Below are 17,714 nucleotides of genomic sequence, written 5' to 3' on the forward strand. Positions count from 1 at the left end.
AAACAACCAGACAGACATGTGACAGTTTGTGATTAGTGGAACATGTTCATAATTATTATGTTGTGATGTGATGTTTAATCAGCTGTAAAAACCATTTGATTAAAAGTAATTTAATCATTGCCTAAGAAAAGTGAAGGTGGTTCTGTTTTTTTTTTTTTTTCAATTTGTTTGATATTCTACTTATATTGTACTTTAACATATGTGTCTAAATACTTTTGGGGGCAACTGGAATCAAAACAGAATAATACACTAGTTCTGATACATCCACAGTCTCTGAAAATGACCTATATAAAGTTTTAAAAAACAAGCTTTTGTGCAGCAACCACAGTGTGAGGAGAAGTGCAATATTAAGGATTTCATCAGGGAAAGGTGTGCGAGAAATTCCTAAATTTATAGTGTGATTCCTCATAGCTGTGTTTAGGTGTTACAGAATGTGCAGTTTTCGAGGGAGAGAAAGAAAATCCAAATGAGAGGGGCAGACAAAGAGAGAGAACATAGAGAGAGAAACTCAGGTCAGAGTACAAGTATGTGCTGTACCCGAACCTCAGCACTCGTATAAAAGTAAGTTTGGTCTCGTCTTCTCACAAAGAGTTTTAATAGCGCTCAATTCTGAGGGATTATTCAGCAAAGCTTTATCTACCGTCGTATTCACAGTGAGTGAAAAAAAAGACATTGAAGCGGCCACGTTTTCTGCAGCAATCATTTCTCCTTGCTTTTTTCTCATCTGGCTGCCAGGCTTCATAACTGTGCTTTTAGTCAAAGCTGGAGGGATTTAACCTGAATTCTGCAGGTTTGAATCGATATGCAGAAAGCACTCAAAGGAAAACTTGTTTGCCTAACTTTGCATGTGATCTGATTCCCAATTAAAGTTACTGTTACTATTTTGATTACTTGAAATGTTAACATTGGCAGATTTTTTTCCCATCCCGCTTACAGGCAAAAAGTTTGGATTAGACGGGCTTCTCAGAATAGCTCTGGCTATGTGGCCATCTGGCAATGTAGTTCTGCTCATACTCGATTAAATTACTATCTGTATGAAGTTAATGAGATAGCACAGCTTGAATAAAATGGGCAGTTGGACTCAGGATTACAAGCACATGTAGTAAAGAACAATTAATCTATCAATCTAATTTCATGAACAATTTTTTTTTTTTTTGAAAAAGTTTAATGGATTTTAAAAATGTACTGTAATTTTCTGAATGTAAAAAAAAATCTGTAAAATGTGCATTTTATCTCCATGAAATAACACTTATTTTTAATTTATTTATACATAAAACAAGATAAACTGTTAAAGATAAAGTCTTCGAAAAGAAGTCTTGATATCTTATGCAGTTTTTTTTATTAGCTTCTAGGAATGGACAAAGTGAGACAGATAACAAGAAAACATTGTAAATACAAAACAGGTCTGAAACTGAAAATCTAAACATTAAAACAACAAAGTTTGGTTTTATATGTGATTATGTGAAGTGTGTGTTGGTGTGAGGTTGTGCATGTGTACCTCTCTAGCTGTCATGTATCTTAATAAATAAAAAATAATTATATATATACACAGTATATACACTAAATTTTCAACTAAATATTTAAACACATTTTCAACTATATTACTGTCTGCCTGCATTGTCACTATATGATAATTGAAATGAGCTGGATAACATCACCGTTTTCTCCTGTTTAACACTGTGAAGCTGCTTTGAAACAATCGGCATTGTAAAAAGCGCTATAAATAAAGGTGACTAAAGACTAAATAAATAAAGGTAAGTAAGGGGGAGGGAGTTCAGTTGGTGAACCCCCCCAAGGAGATGTGGGGTGGTCTGTTGGGGCCATAACAGTGGAACAGCAGTGCATGTTTGACCAGGATACCGTATTTCGATGGATGCTGTGAGACCGTTATGTGGGTCTGTTGTTTGCTCTTATCCTACCAGGGAGAGGTGATCTATGGAGTCAATATAATGCCACATAGATTTGCAAAAAAATAAAGTATTGCAAAAGAAAATAAAGTTTTGCAAAGGAAAAATATAGTATTGAGAGAAAAAAATAAAGAATTGCTAAATAAAATAATGTAGTGCAAAAACCAACGACAGCAGTAAAAGAAGCTTTAGAACTTTGATCCTATTTTATCTCTGTAACATATTTTCCATGGTGAAACCTATTAATTCATTTGCAACGCTCCTTTTATAGAGTGGTGCAGGTATGATATCACTTTGTAGGCCAAAACACAGAAGCGAGTTAGCATTTTAGCACTTCCGGTTACCTTGTACCGTAGTCAATGTGTTTTTTGAATGGGATTTTGGTTAAATGGCTGAAATAAGGTCTGTGGTGAACGCAAGCTCAAGACACTTTCACGTTTTATTCTATGACATAAAATACATCTGTATTACCCATCTCGTGATTTTTTGAAGCTGTTACATGTCTTAAAGGGGTGGTAAAACACATTCTTTCGAAGGCTTGATTGTGTTTGTGGGGTGCACTGTAACATGTGTTCATGCTTCGTTTTTAAAAAATTTAGTTATTTTTTCTTTATTCTACACTGCTCTGTCCCTCCTTGTAAAACGGTCTGATGGTTTCCGGGTTGTATGAAGCCGGTCCCTCAAAAATACGCGATGGGCTCAGATTGGTTAGCTGGCCCAGAGTGTTGTGATTCGCTAACCGCCTAGTGCACGTTTGTTGGAAACGTCACCCCCTTTACCGGTAGACTGTACTTTGGTCAGTATTAGAAACAATGGCGTCAATAAAACCATACCAATCTGAGCCTGAATCAGATCCAAAACATTTGAGTGAAGATGATCGAGCAGAATATGTTCATTCCTCAAGAGTAAAGACTGCGGATCTATAGTGATCGCTACTGAATGGCACTGTTACTTTTGTATTTTTAGAATGATTATAGCCAAATATCTGTCCCAAGAACTATTAACCCAAAATGAACACTAAACATTGGCTTTACTAGTAGCCAAATCACACACAGAACCATGTTTAGTAGATAAACAATACATAAAAGCTCTAATCAAAGAATAATTTACACTATTGGCAAGTTCGCTGCTGAGATTTTAACGTTAGGTGTTTCTAACGTTAGGTGTTCGTCAGTTAACGTTAAGTATGAATGAGCATTTAACAGACTGGTTTGCAGAACAGCGTTGTCATCTGTTTACTTCCTTGCTACAACGTACAATTAACCTATTACAGGAAAACACATAGACGAAAAATAAATCATACTTACAGGTTGTGGCCCGTAAACAGCTTGTTTTTGAAGATTGTTGAAGCTTTCCTCCATAAAATGTGCAGCGGGAGCCGCGCGCGCCCGTCGTGCATCCACACACTAGCAGTGTATGTCTCGCGCAGCTGAACCGCGGCTCGTGAATTGCAAATACAGACGAATATTGTCCATTATGTCACATTTTCCAGTCTTCTCCTCAGACCCCTGTCTGTCTCGTGCTTTCATTTATGATAGGCAGCATATATCTGCTGCAAATGCGACCTGTTCCCCTCTGTCTCATACACACATGCATATAACATGCCGTATGTTAAACGCAGTGCAATGCACCCCCGTCCCTAGGAAGGCTGAACAAAGCAAGTACCCCAGACCTGCAATCCGGATGAAAATAACAGCGTTTCGTCGGCATTGCAGCAACACCACTCCAGCCTACTAACCACAACAACGCAGCGAAAGAAAATGGCCTCGCCCCCCCTTATTTAATATTCTCGAGGGGGGGTTTATGTAAATATTAGGGCTGGTGATGTCACCAACCCTGGAGGAATGTCTGTAGTCGCCTACTGGCCGTTTGCTGTAGTCCTTAAAAATTTATTTCTTTAAAAGCAAATATCTCCCTTTGCTTTAAACTTTGAATGTTGTAACTTTGCAGATCTTGTTTATGCTCAAGCAGCAACATTAAACACTAGCTAAAGTTAGAATAGTGAAATCATGGTTTACCACCCCTTTAAAAAAGGTGATTGCTAACAAGTGGCTAAATGGGACTACATCACTGTCGACGAGATTAAACTTCACCACACCAAAAAGGTAAGCTCAGTCTTTTACAGCCTCACTGTGCTTATAATTGTGCTCTTATAAAGTAGTCTAACTCAAACTTTCTGGGAAAATGTTTTTAGATAATAACTGAAAGAGTTGTCAGAAGCTCAGTGATGGTGACGTTGAAATTGCGGGACCGTGGTGTAGTCCATTTATAGCCTACCTTTAGTTTTTTAGTTCTGACAACTGCATTTAGGTTTCAAAATTAACAAAAGTTGTGTTAATCTGTGATAATTATCTTGATGGACAAAAACACAGTTGTTGATCACAGAGCCTGTTTTTAGCGATAATCCAAAAGTCAATGGGAAATCCTAGGGAACCAGTGCGATGCGAACTGCCAGTTATCCTACAAAGTGACATCATACCTGCACCACTCTATTCCGTGTTTCATTCAAGTGTGTGTCATGGTACATGTAGTATAAAACTCACGAAGACGAGGATGAACAGAAAACAGGATCTTTAATAATAGCACTCATGGAATGCCCATCAAACTTATAGAAACTTTGACGAGAACCGACCAACACTGAGGGATAACTGAGAACTTGTAAGCAGGAACTAAACAAGGGAGCTAATGAGATAATTAACAGAACACAGGTGGAACCAAATGAACTAATCAGAACATAAAAACAGGGCCATAGATAAAACAAAAAGGCATACATGTAACGGTGTGTGCTCGGATACGTTTTTCCTTTGAGCTTCAATTTTCTGTGCGTTTCACTTCATGGCACTGTTTTGACGTGGGGGTGGAGTCAAGAAACTCGGGCGTGTTCAGTGCACATGGTCACGCCTCCCTCTGAGTGATGTCATCTGCTTGAGATGCAGGTCAGCCCAGATGAAGGCACCGTGGCTGAGTGGCATGCGGGTGGATCGTTTTCTTGTACTCAAATTTCTTAGCATTAAAACAGGCCAATTTCAAAAGCTGGGGGGTATTCCAGAAAGCATGGTTAACTTACCATCACATATACCCTGAACTCCTGGTTGATTAACCAAAACTTTACTCGAGGTATGTATGGCATGTTTGGTGTCTACGAAGTTGAAATTTAAAGTTCTGAATGATTGTGTGTTATGTTGATCCTTGTGCAACATATTCATATTACAAGAATCTTTAATAGTTCCTTCATCAACAACTAATCTGCAAATTATCTGCTTGAGACAAAGGGTCGTAAAACTTTCCCACCAAGAGCCTGAATACGATTGGCTCACTGACCTACAGGGCGGGATTTCTCCCGAATGCTTACAAGAGAGGGATGGAACGACTTCTTCCAGGCTGAAACGACACCTCATCTCGGCCAGCAGGCCAGATAAGGCCTACGCATACAGCCTCACGTGTGTGTGTGGGACAGGAAACCAGATGCCACCACATGGCCAGTTGGGCCAGTAGGCCCAACTCACAGGGTGTGCAACTTCCTCAATCTCGAGGGAGTCAAAGCAACCATGCAAGTTCACCATCGTTCCTTCGCTCAACATGGAAGGAAACAATCGCAACTGCAAAACCATCGGATGGAAACATCATGACTTTCTCCTGTGACCGTAATTGTCCCTTAAATTATCAATCTTGTTATGCGCTCTAGGCGCTAATGTAAATACAAAGGAAGAATAATTTTTCTGTGGCCATGAAAAAAATCCTTTTCTTAGAATTAATTAATAATCAATACTGAACGTTCATAGGACGTTCATAGGATTCAACTGATTGATTGATTGTAATGTTAATGTAGCTACATCAAGTTAATCTATTTAACTTATTAAAATATTCATAATTCATTATAATGAAAAATCATAATGAGTTATGAATAATTATTAATATTTCCCCTCTGAGCTAATTCGCTACACCATCTTTGCTTCTGTAATGCCAAAATTACAAGTAGGCTATTTGTCTTTGAATGACATTCGACATGTCTCCAAATGCAGGCATAGCCCTTTTTGTCATATAAACACATCTGGCCACTAGCCAATAGTGTAATGTTTTAAAAGTGATAATGTCAGAAGACAATTGCCACAATATATATAGCAATATACCTGAAGAAGCCATTTCTGCAGAGATTCCAGACGATGGTAAACAAAGTTCCTCTACTTGTTGCGCTGGGTAAAGGATGCTGATAGCCAGGCTCTCATTGGCTTAGCTCGTTGAATATTAATGAGATTATTAATGACAACTAATGAGACTAAATCGAGCTGCGTCTTTCTGCAGGCTTTCTATACCACGCTAGAATGACTTGAAACAAGGTAACCAAGGCATTTTTGTCCATGGTAGAACTTCAGACATTACCACAAAAGTAATGAAATATATGTGGCAGGGCACCTTTAAAAGCATTTGCTAAAGTTAGAGATCAGTTAAAGTGGTGTTTATTATTAGTCTTTGAGGCTACTTGCTAACTTGAACTGTCTTAAACAGCCAGCATCTGCAGTTTATTTTTTCTCAGTGTGAACACTTTTATAGCATTAAAATGTTTATGGTTTCATTTTATTAACTAAATGTGTATTACCAGCATTTTCCTTAAAACCGGTACCCTGGACGCTGGCACACTCTTTCTTTACATTAGTTCAAAGTTATATTTGTAACAGGGTTTAAAGACTCAAGCTTAAAATGTGGTTTTATTCAACATATCTGTCAACATATTCAGACTATTGCCATATCATCACAGACTACATTACCCACAATACTCACTGCCCGGACACATCATTCCTGATAACATCCACCTGTGTCTCATTTACCTTGTTAGCTCTGGTCTATTCTGTCACTCATTGCTAAGTCTTGCCTAGTGTAACACTGCAATTCTGAGCCTTCTTCCCGGTTTCATGTCTTTTGGGTTTTGGATTTCTTTCTCTGGATTACTCTTTGCCTTGTTGTGTTTGTTTGTATGGACTGCCTGCCTGTGTTTTGACCTTGCCTGTACTTTTGACTATGATTGTGGATTACCCTCTTAATAAAGCTGCGTTTGGATCCTCAACCTTTGTGTCTTGGAGCAGTACGTTTCAATATCATACAGAAATGTCTTAATTTGTGTCAGTAGTTGTATAAATGAAAAACGCAATCAATACCTTTTAAAATGAAATATCCCCTTACCAGTCTGATCTTTCTCAGTTTTTGCAGCACACATTTGGATTGTTTTGTGATCCTGTCACAATGTAATTTATGATTTACCGAGAGAATAGAACTGAAGGATGGGGAGGCACAGACTAAATTAGACCCAACAGCAAACCTGTACCCATATTATTCACATCATTGGTTCCTAACTTCACATCTGAAGAGGACATTTTTTGAGATCTTAATAGCAGCAAAAACATCCCTTTTAATTCTAAGAGCCAGAGAAAGCTGCAAAATGTACAAGAAAACCAATATAAGTAGACCTCAGAGAAAAAAAAAAGGCGAATCAAGTATTTGATTATGGCCCCTAATCAAGCAAGATTAAGCCCTGTGTTCTCCTTTTAAAGACCCAGTGGGGTTACTGGAAAGAGAATAATGTCACAGAGAGAAAAGGAGAATAAATTGTAATGGTCAAGTAAGGCCACAGTACAAAGAACTGAAGGTGTGATGTGCTAGATGCTGCGGTTATGTATGGCATTTGCACTGGAATCCTATAACGAATTAAATGTGTTTAAAAAAATACTTCACCCATTTTTTTATTTACCAAACCTCAAAAGTTCAATATGTATGTATAGTGCTGTCAAATTGATTAAGTTAATCACATCTAACATACAAATTTGTGTATATATCAAGGAAATCACTCGCTGCCCTTGACTGAATATAGCTTTTGCAACTTTAATGATTAATCTTTATTTAATTTATGCAGTGAATATTATATGCAATGTTATTTGATTATTTTATTAAATGTATGTACCTGAAACTACTGCTAGATACCTAAATTACCTGTTTCTTTTATTTGTTTGTATCTTTGCTCTTTTATTTATTTGTGCTGTTGCTTGCTTTATTTCTATTTGAACATCCCTAAACATAGCAAGATGCGATTAATCACAATGAATCGATTTGACAGCACTAATGGAAACTGAAACATCCTTCAAATATCTTCTTTTGTGGTTCACAGAAGGGTGACTTGTTCATTTACCTGCCCTAAGCTTTACCCAATACGGTGATCTTCTTTATCTCACAACTTTAGGATTTGCAGCACTTTTGTAATATTCATGCAGTCCTGCCATTCGCTAAACCACAGGGAAATAAACAGTTGCTTATCTCACTCAAACCAACAATTTCTCTGGCATCCCCTTTTGCACTCTGTCATATTAAGGATGTATGGTCGGTAGGGGTTTATATCCTGCACATTAACTTAAGTATAACTTTCCAAGACTGTTAAAAAAAAAAATATTCAGAAACTAGACTTCTCATGAAATATACATCAAGTTAGTCTGAACATGACAAGACATACATATATAAATGTCTCATCAAACTGATAAGAGCAATACAAAAAGCAATGTTGCGAAACCCTCGCCTTATTAAAACTGTCCACAGGGTCCACATCACATAAACGATCCTGCAAAACGCAGAAAGTAAAATAACAGTCTAAAGCTGTGTTTTTACATTGATTCTCAACAGGGTGCCGTGCTAATTTTCTCATTCCAACAAAGCTTTGTGCTGAGAAGATATCGCCTTTTCTCACAGCCAGAAAGAGTGAGAACTCATCAGAAAGTTCTGGAGATACCATTCCTGCCACTTTGGCTTTTGTAAACAACTCCTGACAGCTTCACAACCTCTCACCGTGTCAGAAGATACTGTTGGTTCTCTTAGGGCCAAATTGAACTGCCGTATGTATTGTCAGATATGTACTTGGAGAGAACATTTCGGTCTTCATTAAAAACATAGAGGAGAGAAGCAGGTTTTCTAGTGGACATGGTGAGCCTGTGACCCTGAGAAAGAGTCTTCTGTTCCAGTGGTGGCTGGTGTTTCTGAGAAGTAAGGAGGCACAGATGGTATTACACAATTGTAAAATGTGTACTCAGATATAGTTTTTGTCTGCAATGATGCTCCCTTAGAGCTGCTTCTCAAACTTCTACCCAATTGAATTTACTTGATGAAAATAATTGGCAAAGCTCAGAACTGTTTTTGCAATATTTACAAATGGCAATAGGCAACAGACCAGATTGTGAAAGCTAAATTAGACGTGTTGCGACAGGCTTGAACTAACATGCCTATATTTTTCAACACTCTGTGTACAGCTGCGTTTTTAGAACTGTGAATCGTGTATCACTGTTTCAATTAGTGGTGATTTGTGGCAATGTCCAGTCCATTTAGCTTGTTAAATCGTCATTTGGGCTTCCTGGTGGGACAGAAATACATTGAATGATTATTGGGTATTAGGCTTTCATTTGTTGTATTTTGTTTTTCCTCATTCGAATACCATTCTTTACTTGTAGTCAATGAGAGCGAAGTGAGCAGTATTTATATTGGAAGATCAGATTTTTTTTTTTTTTATTGTACATTAGACTCCAGATGTTCTTTCAGATGCTTTTTCCAATTGAAATCGATCATAGAGATTTTTGAAGAAAGTAATAGCTCTGTAATATTTTATACTTCAACCTTTTACACTTCTATTGAAAATAAAACTAGTGAAATGCTCAAAGAATATACAAATATAGTCCCCCCCCCCTAATATTGTGATACATATTTAATTTATTTGCATTTTAATTTTGACTGATCAAAAGTGACAGTAAAGACATGTTACAATGTTACAGAAGATTTCTATTTCAAATGCTGTTTAACTATATGAATTAAAGAATCCGAAAAATAAGTGTATCACTGTTTCCGCAAAAAAAAAAAAAAAAAATAATTCCTCATTCGAATGCCATTCTTACCTGTAGTCAATGAGAGCGAAGTGAGCAGTATTTATATTGGAAGATCAGATTTTTTTTTTTAATCGTACATTAGACTCCAGATGTTCTTTCAGATGCTTCTTCCAATTCAAACGGATCATAGATTTGTGACGAAAGTAATAGCTCTGCGATATTTTATACTTAAAGGGGTGGTAAACCACGATTTCACTATTCTAACTTTAGCTAGCGTGTAATGTTGCTGCTTGAGCATAAACAACATCTGCAAAGTTACAACGTTCAAAGTTTAAAGCAAAGGGAGATATTTGCTTTTAAAGAAATCAGTTTCTAAGAACTACAGCAAACGGCCAGTAGGCGACTACACACATTCCTCCAGGGTTGGTGACATCAACAGGCTCAATATTTACATAAACCCCTCCTCCGAGAATATTAAATAAGGGAGGGTGAGGCCATTTTGTATCGCGGCGCTGTTGTGGTATAAGTTAGTTAGGCTTGAGTGTTGTTGCCGCGATGCCGAGGAAACGCTGTTATTTTCATCCGGATTGCAGGTCTGGGGTACTTGCTCTGTTCAGCCTTCCTTGGGACGGGGGTGCGTTGCAGAGCGTTTAACACACAGCATGTTATATGCACGTGTGTTTGAGTCAGCGGGGAATCAGGCGCGCAGGGCTCTCTGCAGCACATCTAACAGAGGAAAACATCCACCGTCTTCGCAATTTCAATGCCGGATTTGCACAACGTCAGCTGCGTGAAAAAAACACTGCCGGTGCGTGGATGCACGACGCGCGCGCTGCACATTTCACGGAGGACAACACAAACTTCCACAAACTTCGCGAGTTCAATACAGGATATGCACAACGGCTTGTCCTGAAAGCTGGATTTACAAACAGAAGCTGTTTACGGGCCACAACCTGTAAGTCTGATTTATATTTCATCGATGTGTTTTCCTGTAATAGGTTGTAGCAAGGAAGTAAACAGATGACAGCGCTGTTCTGCAAACCAGTCTGTTAAATGCTCATTCATACTTAACGTTATCCGACGAACACCTATCGTTACAAACACTAACGTTAAAATCTCAACAGCGAACCTGACATTAGTGTAAATGATTCTTTGATTAGAGCTTTTATGTATTGTTTATCTTCAGGCATGCTAAACATGGTTCTGTGTGTGATTTGGCTAACTTACTAGTAAAGCCAGTGCTTAGTGTTCGTTTTGGGTTAATAGTTCTTGCGACAGATATTTGGCTATAATCGTTCTAAAAATACAAAAGTAACAGTGCTATTCAGTAGCGATCATTATAGATCCGCAGTCTTTACACTTGAGGACTGAACAGGTTCTGCTCGATCATCTTCACTCAAATGTTCTCATATGGTTTTATTGACGCCGACCAAAGCACAGCCTCCAGGTAAGGGGCGTGACGTTTCCGGGGCGTTTCAAATTCCCTCCGCACGCAATTGGATAGCGCTACAACCAGAGAGCAACGTGAAGTGGAGCTAGTTGATAGATTAAACTTTCGCCGTATCCGGTCGACAAAACTCCGAACACATCTTCCTTTCTTAAGAATGACTTCAGTGCCGTTTTTTGTTTTTTTCTCAAAGAAAAGCTTAACTCAAAGTCTTCCAGAGTCGCGGCCAAAGCCGATTCGAAAGACCGCCGTTCGCCAGCTTCTTTGTTTACGAGTAGTATGCGGAACTTACTTAATTTTTTTGGTGAAACATTTTTACACTAAAAATGTTTTGTAAATTTTAAAGCAGTGAAATCAATTACATACACCATATGAGCTGAGCAAATGCAAGTAAAAAAATTAAGTAGATCTGTGTAACTACATTTGGTACATTTACAAATAAAATTGAGTAGGAAAAAATTGGGGGAAAAACATTTAAAACCAATATTTATAAATAAAATTAACTGTTTTTATTTATGAGTAATATTAACTCTTATAGTATAACTTTAATATTAACTTTAATTTCCTCTAAACCTTTGTAAAATACTCCACACCACACTTATACATGACATTGGCCTTTATTGTCGATGAGTAAAGCAATACAGCATACAGTGTATTACAGTTTTGACATGTATACAATATTTTACAACATTTAAACTCATGTAACAAACATTTTAGAAACATTTAACAAACATTATGAAAACATTATGAAACATTTACAAACATTATGAAACATTTAAAAGTAAGTCAAGTGTAATCAACCTGTCTGTTATCCAATTTCCACCGTATCAGCGCCGTTTCTCGAGCCTGAGATGGACTCGCGCTCTGCGGGTGGACTTTGAACTTCAGACCGCCGTCCTGTATTTCACTCGTAGCCGAAAGATGCTGCAACGCACCTGACTCCATAACCTTCCAATAAAAAAACAAAAAAAGTGCACAGTTTTAAGAACATTTTATCATCCAAATTAATTATATTCATTATCTTAAGGAATAAAGTTGTGTGTTTTGAGCAAGGCAGTAGCACCAGGGGCTTCAAAGACAGATGCAGCACTCATTTACTCACATTGCGTCCCTGTATGTTGTTTTGCATTAAATAAAAAGATTTTAAGCTCAGTAATGATTTTATAGATAAATAAAAAAACACAAACCTGAATTTCACAGAGGAAATGTTCCAATTCTGTGACGCTGAGAAGAAGGAACTGCTCTGGAGACTGAAGAGAATTCAAACAGCACGCTCACTAAACCGTCGAGCTGTCATCATGTCAAGGGGCGGGGGAGGGGTGCAGTGTTTTAATTAAGTAAACATACTAAATTTCTTCAGTGAGTGTTAAATATTAATAATCTTGATTTGAATTAAATAATATTTGTGGTTCTTCAAACAGATCGATTTAATTATCCTTTCTCAAATATTTTGATAGAAATTTCACAAATATATTAAGTATATTTGAAATAAATAATTGGTTATCCGAACACTATTCTTTTAGTGAAAAAAACTTAAATATAACTAAATTTGAGACAAAATTAACTGTTGGATTTTTAGTCAATTATTTTGGTATGTTCAACTCAAAACATCAAATAAATGATATTTAGAAATTGTATTAAGTTAATAAAGTTAATTAATACTATGATATTTACTAAGCCACTGAATTATTTTTGTAGGGTGCGTCTAGATTTCTAGGCTAATGACACACATTTAATTTATACAATTTACATTTTAATTTGGATTGATCAAAAGTGACAATAAAGACATGTTACAGAAGATTTATATTTCAAATGCTGTTCTTTTAACTATATTCATTAAAGAATCCCAAAAATAAGTGTATCATTGTTTCCGCAAAAATATTAAGCAACACAACTGTTTTTAAAATTGACAATAATAAGAAACGTTTATATAGAAGAAGTCAAGTAGGTCTTACAAACATTTTGCCTCTGAATAATGATCAGAAAACCATACAGGAACCTGATCCCGTGATTGCCATTCCCTTTCATCTCAGCCGGAAATTCATCACTTCCTGATGGAGTATTGAGGTGCAGAAACACCAGAACGGTTTTCATGTTCAAAGCAAACACAAGACTGTTAATTGGATTTAATTCTCACAATATTGCTCATGCATACTAATGAGATGTCTTCGAGGGCTGAACACAGAAGAGCGACACCAAATATACTTATTCCATATGTAACAATCACCTGTTATTCTGACTGTACTAAGATAGGGATGCAAAACTCCAACACGCATACCTGTAGTTTTCAAATAAGCCTGAAGGTCTTGATTAGCTGGATCAGGTGAGTTTAATTAGGTAAACACAAGCTAAACTGTGCAGGGCTGTGGCTCGTATCATACAACCTGATTAGCAACAATCGTAAAGGACGAGGCTTCAGTTGAGATCTGTCTTCAAGGACTCCGATTTTACAGCAAAAGAAAGTTCCCTGCGTTAATGGGGTTCGTTGATCAAGGGAGCAGATGTCTGCTTTTCATCAGGCCACACTGTGTTGTGGTTGTAATGCCTGAATGCAATTAAGATTTCAGCTGCCACCGATCATGAGTGTAATTACCAGCAGCACAAAATCAAACAGTCCAGCCACTTCATTCCAGGCGTTTAGAATGCCAAGAGAATGAGAGCAGCCCGAAGTTTATCCTCTTTGGATTATATTTTCTCCTCTCTCTGTGTCAGACTGTCTCACTAGGGTTGTCATTGGAACGGTTCCTCCTGAGTCATAATTATGTGTACTTTTGTACTGCGTGCTGATGGTGGTGAGGTTTTTACAACATTACTTAAACATTTATTGTTCAAACCGTAAACCAAAGTAGTCGGTCCCTTTCTTTGCTGATACAACATCTTCCTCTTTTCTGAGGAGGCTTAGATGTTGGAACCTGGGAAGATTTGCTCCCATTCAGACGCAAGTGTAAATGAGGTCAGGTACTGATGTTGGGTGATTGAGTCTGGCTTGCTGTTGGCTTTCTGATTCATCGCAAAGGTGTTCAGTGGAGTGCTTAGACCTAAGACTTAATGCAGATCAAATCAGGTCAAGTTTTTCACACCATTAAAGCCTTTCCTAATGGACATTGCTTTGTGCATTTATACACTCGTTCAAATGTTTGGGGTCAGTATATTTTTATGTTTTTGAAAGGTTTTAATGCTCCAAGGCTGCATGTATTTGATAGAAAAAAATCCAGTCAGAAACGTTAATGTTATGAAATAATATTAGTATGCAAATTGCGATTCATCCACTGTGATGAAACTCTACTAAAACCTTACAAATAGTCTGTTTATTCCAATTAAAGAGAGTTTGTCCTTGCTTAATATGCATAGAATCTAGGACTATTAACATTTTTAATTTGTCTTTGAGTTAATTGCGTACTAGTGTACATTGTGTTCCCTATGTTCACCAGAGTACATTGAACGAAGAGTGTTTCACTATTACATTTTCAAGCTTTAGTCAGAGCTGCTAACTGGTCCGTCAAATGAATCTTGTATCTCACCCGGCTGAGATGGGGGGCTATCAAACAAAAGCGTCAAGCTCTGTCAATCTCTGCTATTTAGAGCCATTACTGAGCAGCCACGTGCCAAGGCCTCATGATGAGTGAAATATGGCGTTCTCCGGCGACAGACATCATTATATTTTCATTACTGAATGCTTCCCATAAAAAAAGAGATGCTGAGATGAATGGGCAGAGAGAAGGAAAGGACATGAGGAGCTGTGAATCAGGCTGGATGAGAAACACATGTGAGGGACCTTTCCTTGTAATCATCTGTATTGGATCAACACGGGATGACGAGTGTCAGAAGAATTGCGAGATTCCAGCGGCTAAGTTGCCACATGATGAGTGTCAAGCGCTCATATTATTGATGGTATGGCGTGTGTATCGTTTTTAATGATGGAAAATATTTCTTAGTTGAACTGGTGATGACGTTTTATACTGTTGAAATGTACGTTCTCCTCCGTTGACTCGTAATTCACTTTTGGGTCTTGATTGCTTTAAGCAGAACTTACAGCCGATCGTGGAGACGGAACTCATTATCACGCTGTTAGCACATTTTCACAGTCTTGCTAGTTTCACATAGAGATGTTTACTCTTGGTGGGTTTTGTTGTCAGATCTGTTCCCCCAGCATGAGAAATACTTAGAAATTCCCAGATGGACTTTAGGCATACTGCATGTTTCTTATATTAATGTCAGCATATTATTCTTTATATAAAGATAGATGCTATTTATACTTGTGCAAATAGAGATGCTATTTTGTAAATGTTGTTAGATTAAAGTTACAAAACAGTATGCAATAATAGCAACATATTCAGTGTATATGATTATATTTATTAAAATCATCATAAATGAATGCTGCGTTATTGGAACATTACTTATCCCGCTAACGCCCTCCCCTTACACCCACCCTACACTTACCCCACAACCCTACCCGATAAACACATTATTCCCACTATTAAATACCCTATAGGCACTTTTTTTCCCCACTTTTTGAATATTTTCTTAATTTTTATTTAAAATAAACTCCTATTTATCATGTATCTACTAACAATATCCAATAAGTGACCTTGAATAGAGAATTCTGCTCATTTTTGATTGTCATGAACAAATGTAATTTCCACCAAATCTCAATGCCATTACCATGTATTTTTGGTGGCTATTAATTGAATTATTAAATGGCAGACTCATTTGTCTTAATTCTGTTGCTAGCATTTTATCTATCTTAAAGACAATAACCCCCCCCCATAATTTGAGAAATTTATAGCTTTTTCTTTGTTTTCTTCACACATTTTGGGCCTGTTTACACCTGATCACTTCATGCGTTTTTATACTGATCGAATAGCTATCTGATTTGTTAAAATGGTTCCGTTTACACTTGGCGACATGTGTCTCTGCAAAATGAATATTAATCGGATCTTCAATTCCCACTCTATATGCAAATTTAACGGACTTCACGTCAACAAAAGCAACAGATATGAGCAGCGTTTCATTTATCATCAGCTAATTTCAAGATTAAAGACTGCAATAGGAGAGGGTGGCATCAGCACTGGTAAGATCATTTAGGCCGCATTTACATTGCATGGTTGAAGTGACCAAATTCCGACCGTTGTATGCAGGAATAAAGCACATGGATTCTGATATTCTCAGATCTCTTTTTGACCCGGATGGGACTGAGGTTTAAGGGGGTGAGGGTAACAGAGCCCAGTTAGTAGTTTCTGTGCGAGTAAACCTCATTCCTTTGATCTCAAGATACGCTCTAGCGACTTGACGCTAGGGGTTACAGCCTTTAGCCTCCTTGTTAGAGCGTCCGACTCTCATGCCAGTAGACCTGGGTTTGAGTCCCGCTTGGAGCGGGCAGTTCAAACAGAAGGGGTTACACACCAACTGCAATCACATGATTCTGATGTTTGCGGAAAGCAAAAGCACTTGAAGCTGCAAATTGGGCTGTTTTCACTACCCTTTCAGCCTAGCTTTTCCAGGTCAGTACATGCACCGTGGGTTGCTTTGCTAAATGTATAGTGCAAATGCAGATATTGGATACGAGTCACTTTTAGAAGATTTCCCCCCCCCCCCCCCCACACACACTTTTTTAAGATGTAAGCAGATCATAAATTTTTTTAAATCTGCAACGTACTTCTTGCACATCGGCTTGCTGAATAGATACTTAGCTACACCTCTGCAGCGACGTGTGTTGCAGTAGCGCTGTCATATCTGGCTATAATAACATGTTATATAGCCTATAACGCACTTTCACACGTTTATTTATTTGTTTATTTTTTTACATTTTGGGAGGAGTCAAATTTACTTATGTGGTTTCAACAACCAAATTCATTTAAACTAGTCCAGTTTCATCTGGAATGCATCTTAAACCTCCTCCTGAAGTGGTTTGAGTGATTTAAATCCGTCTCAGTAGGGCATTTAATGGTCAATTCAAAACACATGAATTGACCTGATGAAAACAGGCCCTTAAGCATGCTCTTCACTGACACTATTGCTTGTTTGGTAACCAATATACTAACTTTTCAATACTTATTTGGCGTACAGTGTTGGTCAAGTGTTATGATCGAATGATGCAAACAATTGACAGTTGTAATTTGTATAAAAAATTATTAATTCACTCATTAGATGATCATATTTTAAAATGTATAATGGTTTTTCAAATGTTGAGATTGAAAGTCTGGGTCTGGGACAAAGGTAAAACAAAACCATGCATTCAAATGCATTTGAAAATAGCAAAAAAAGAGTGATGCCATGCCAAAATAATAAGAATGATCTAGTGTGATGTTAAATCACACTAAAAAAAAGCACAAAAAGCATACAGCAAATATATAGCAAAATGTAAAAAGTTATTTTTATTAAAAATGATCCTCTGGGATATAAGTGTTAAAATGGTATTTATCATTTGAATACTTCTATATCGATATAATGGTTCCCTGTTCCTGACCTGACAGAGCTGCGCAGTTTTTCCATCTTTGTCAATCTTTCTCT

This window comes from Gobio gobio (assembly GCF_949357685.1).
Source record: "Gobio gobio genome assembly, chromosome: 14".
Classification (NCBI taxonomy): Eukaryota; Metazoa; Chordata; class Actinopteri; order Cypriniformes; family Gobionidae; genus Gobio; species Gobio gobio.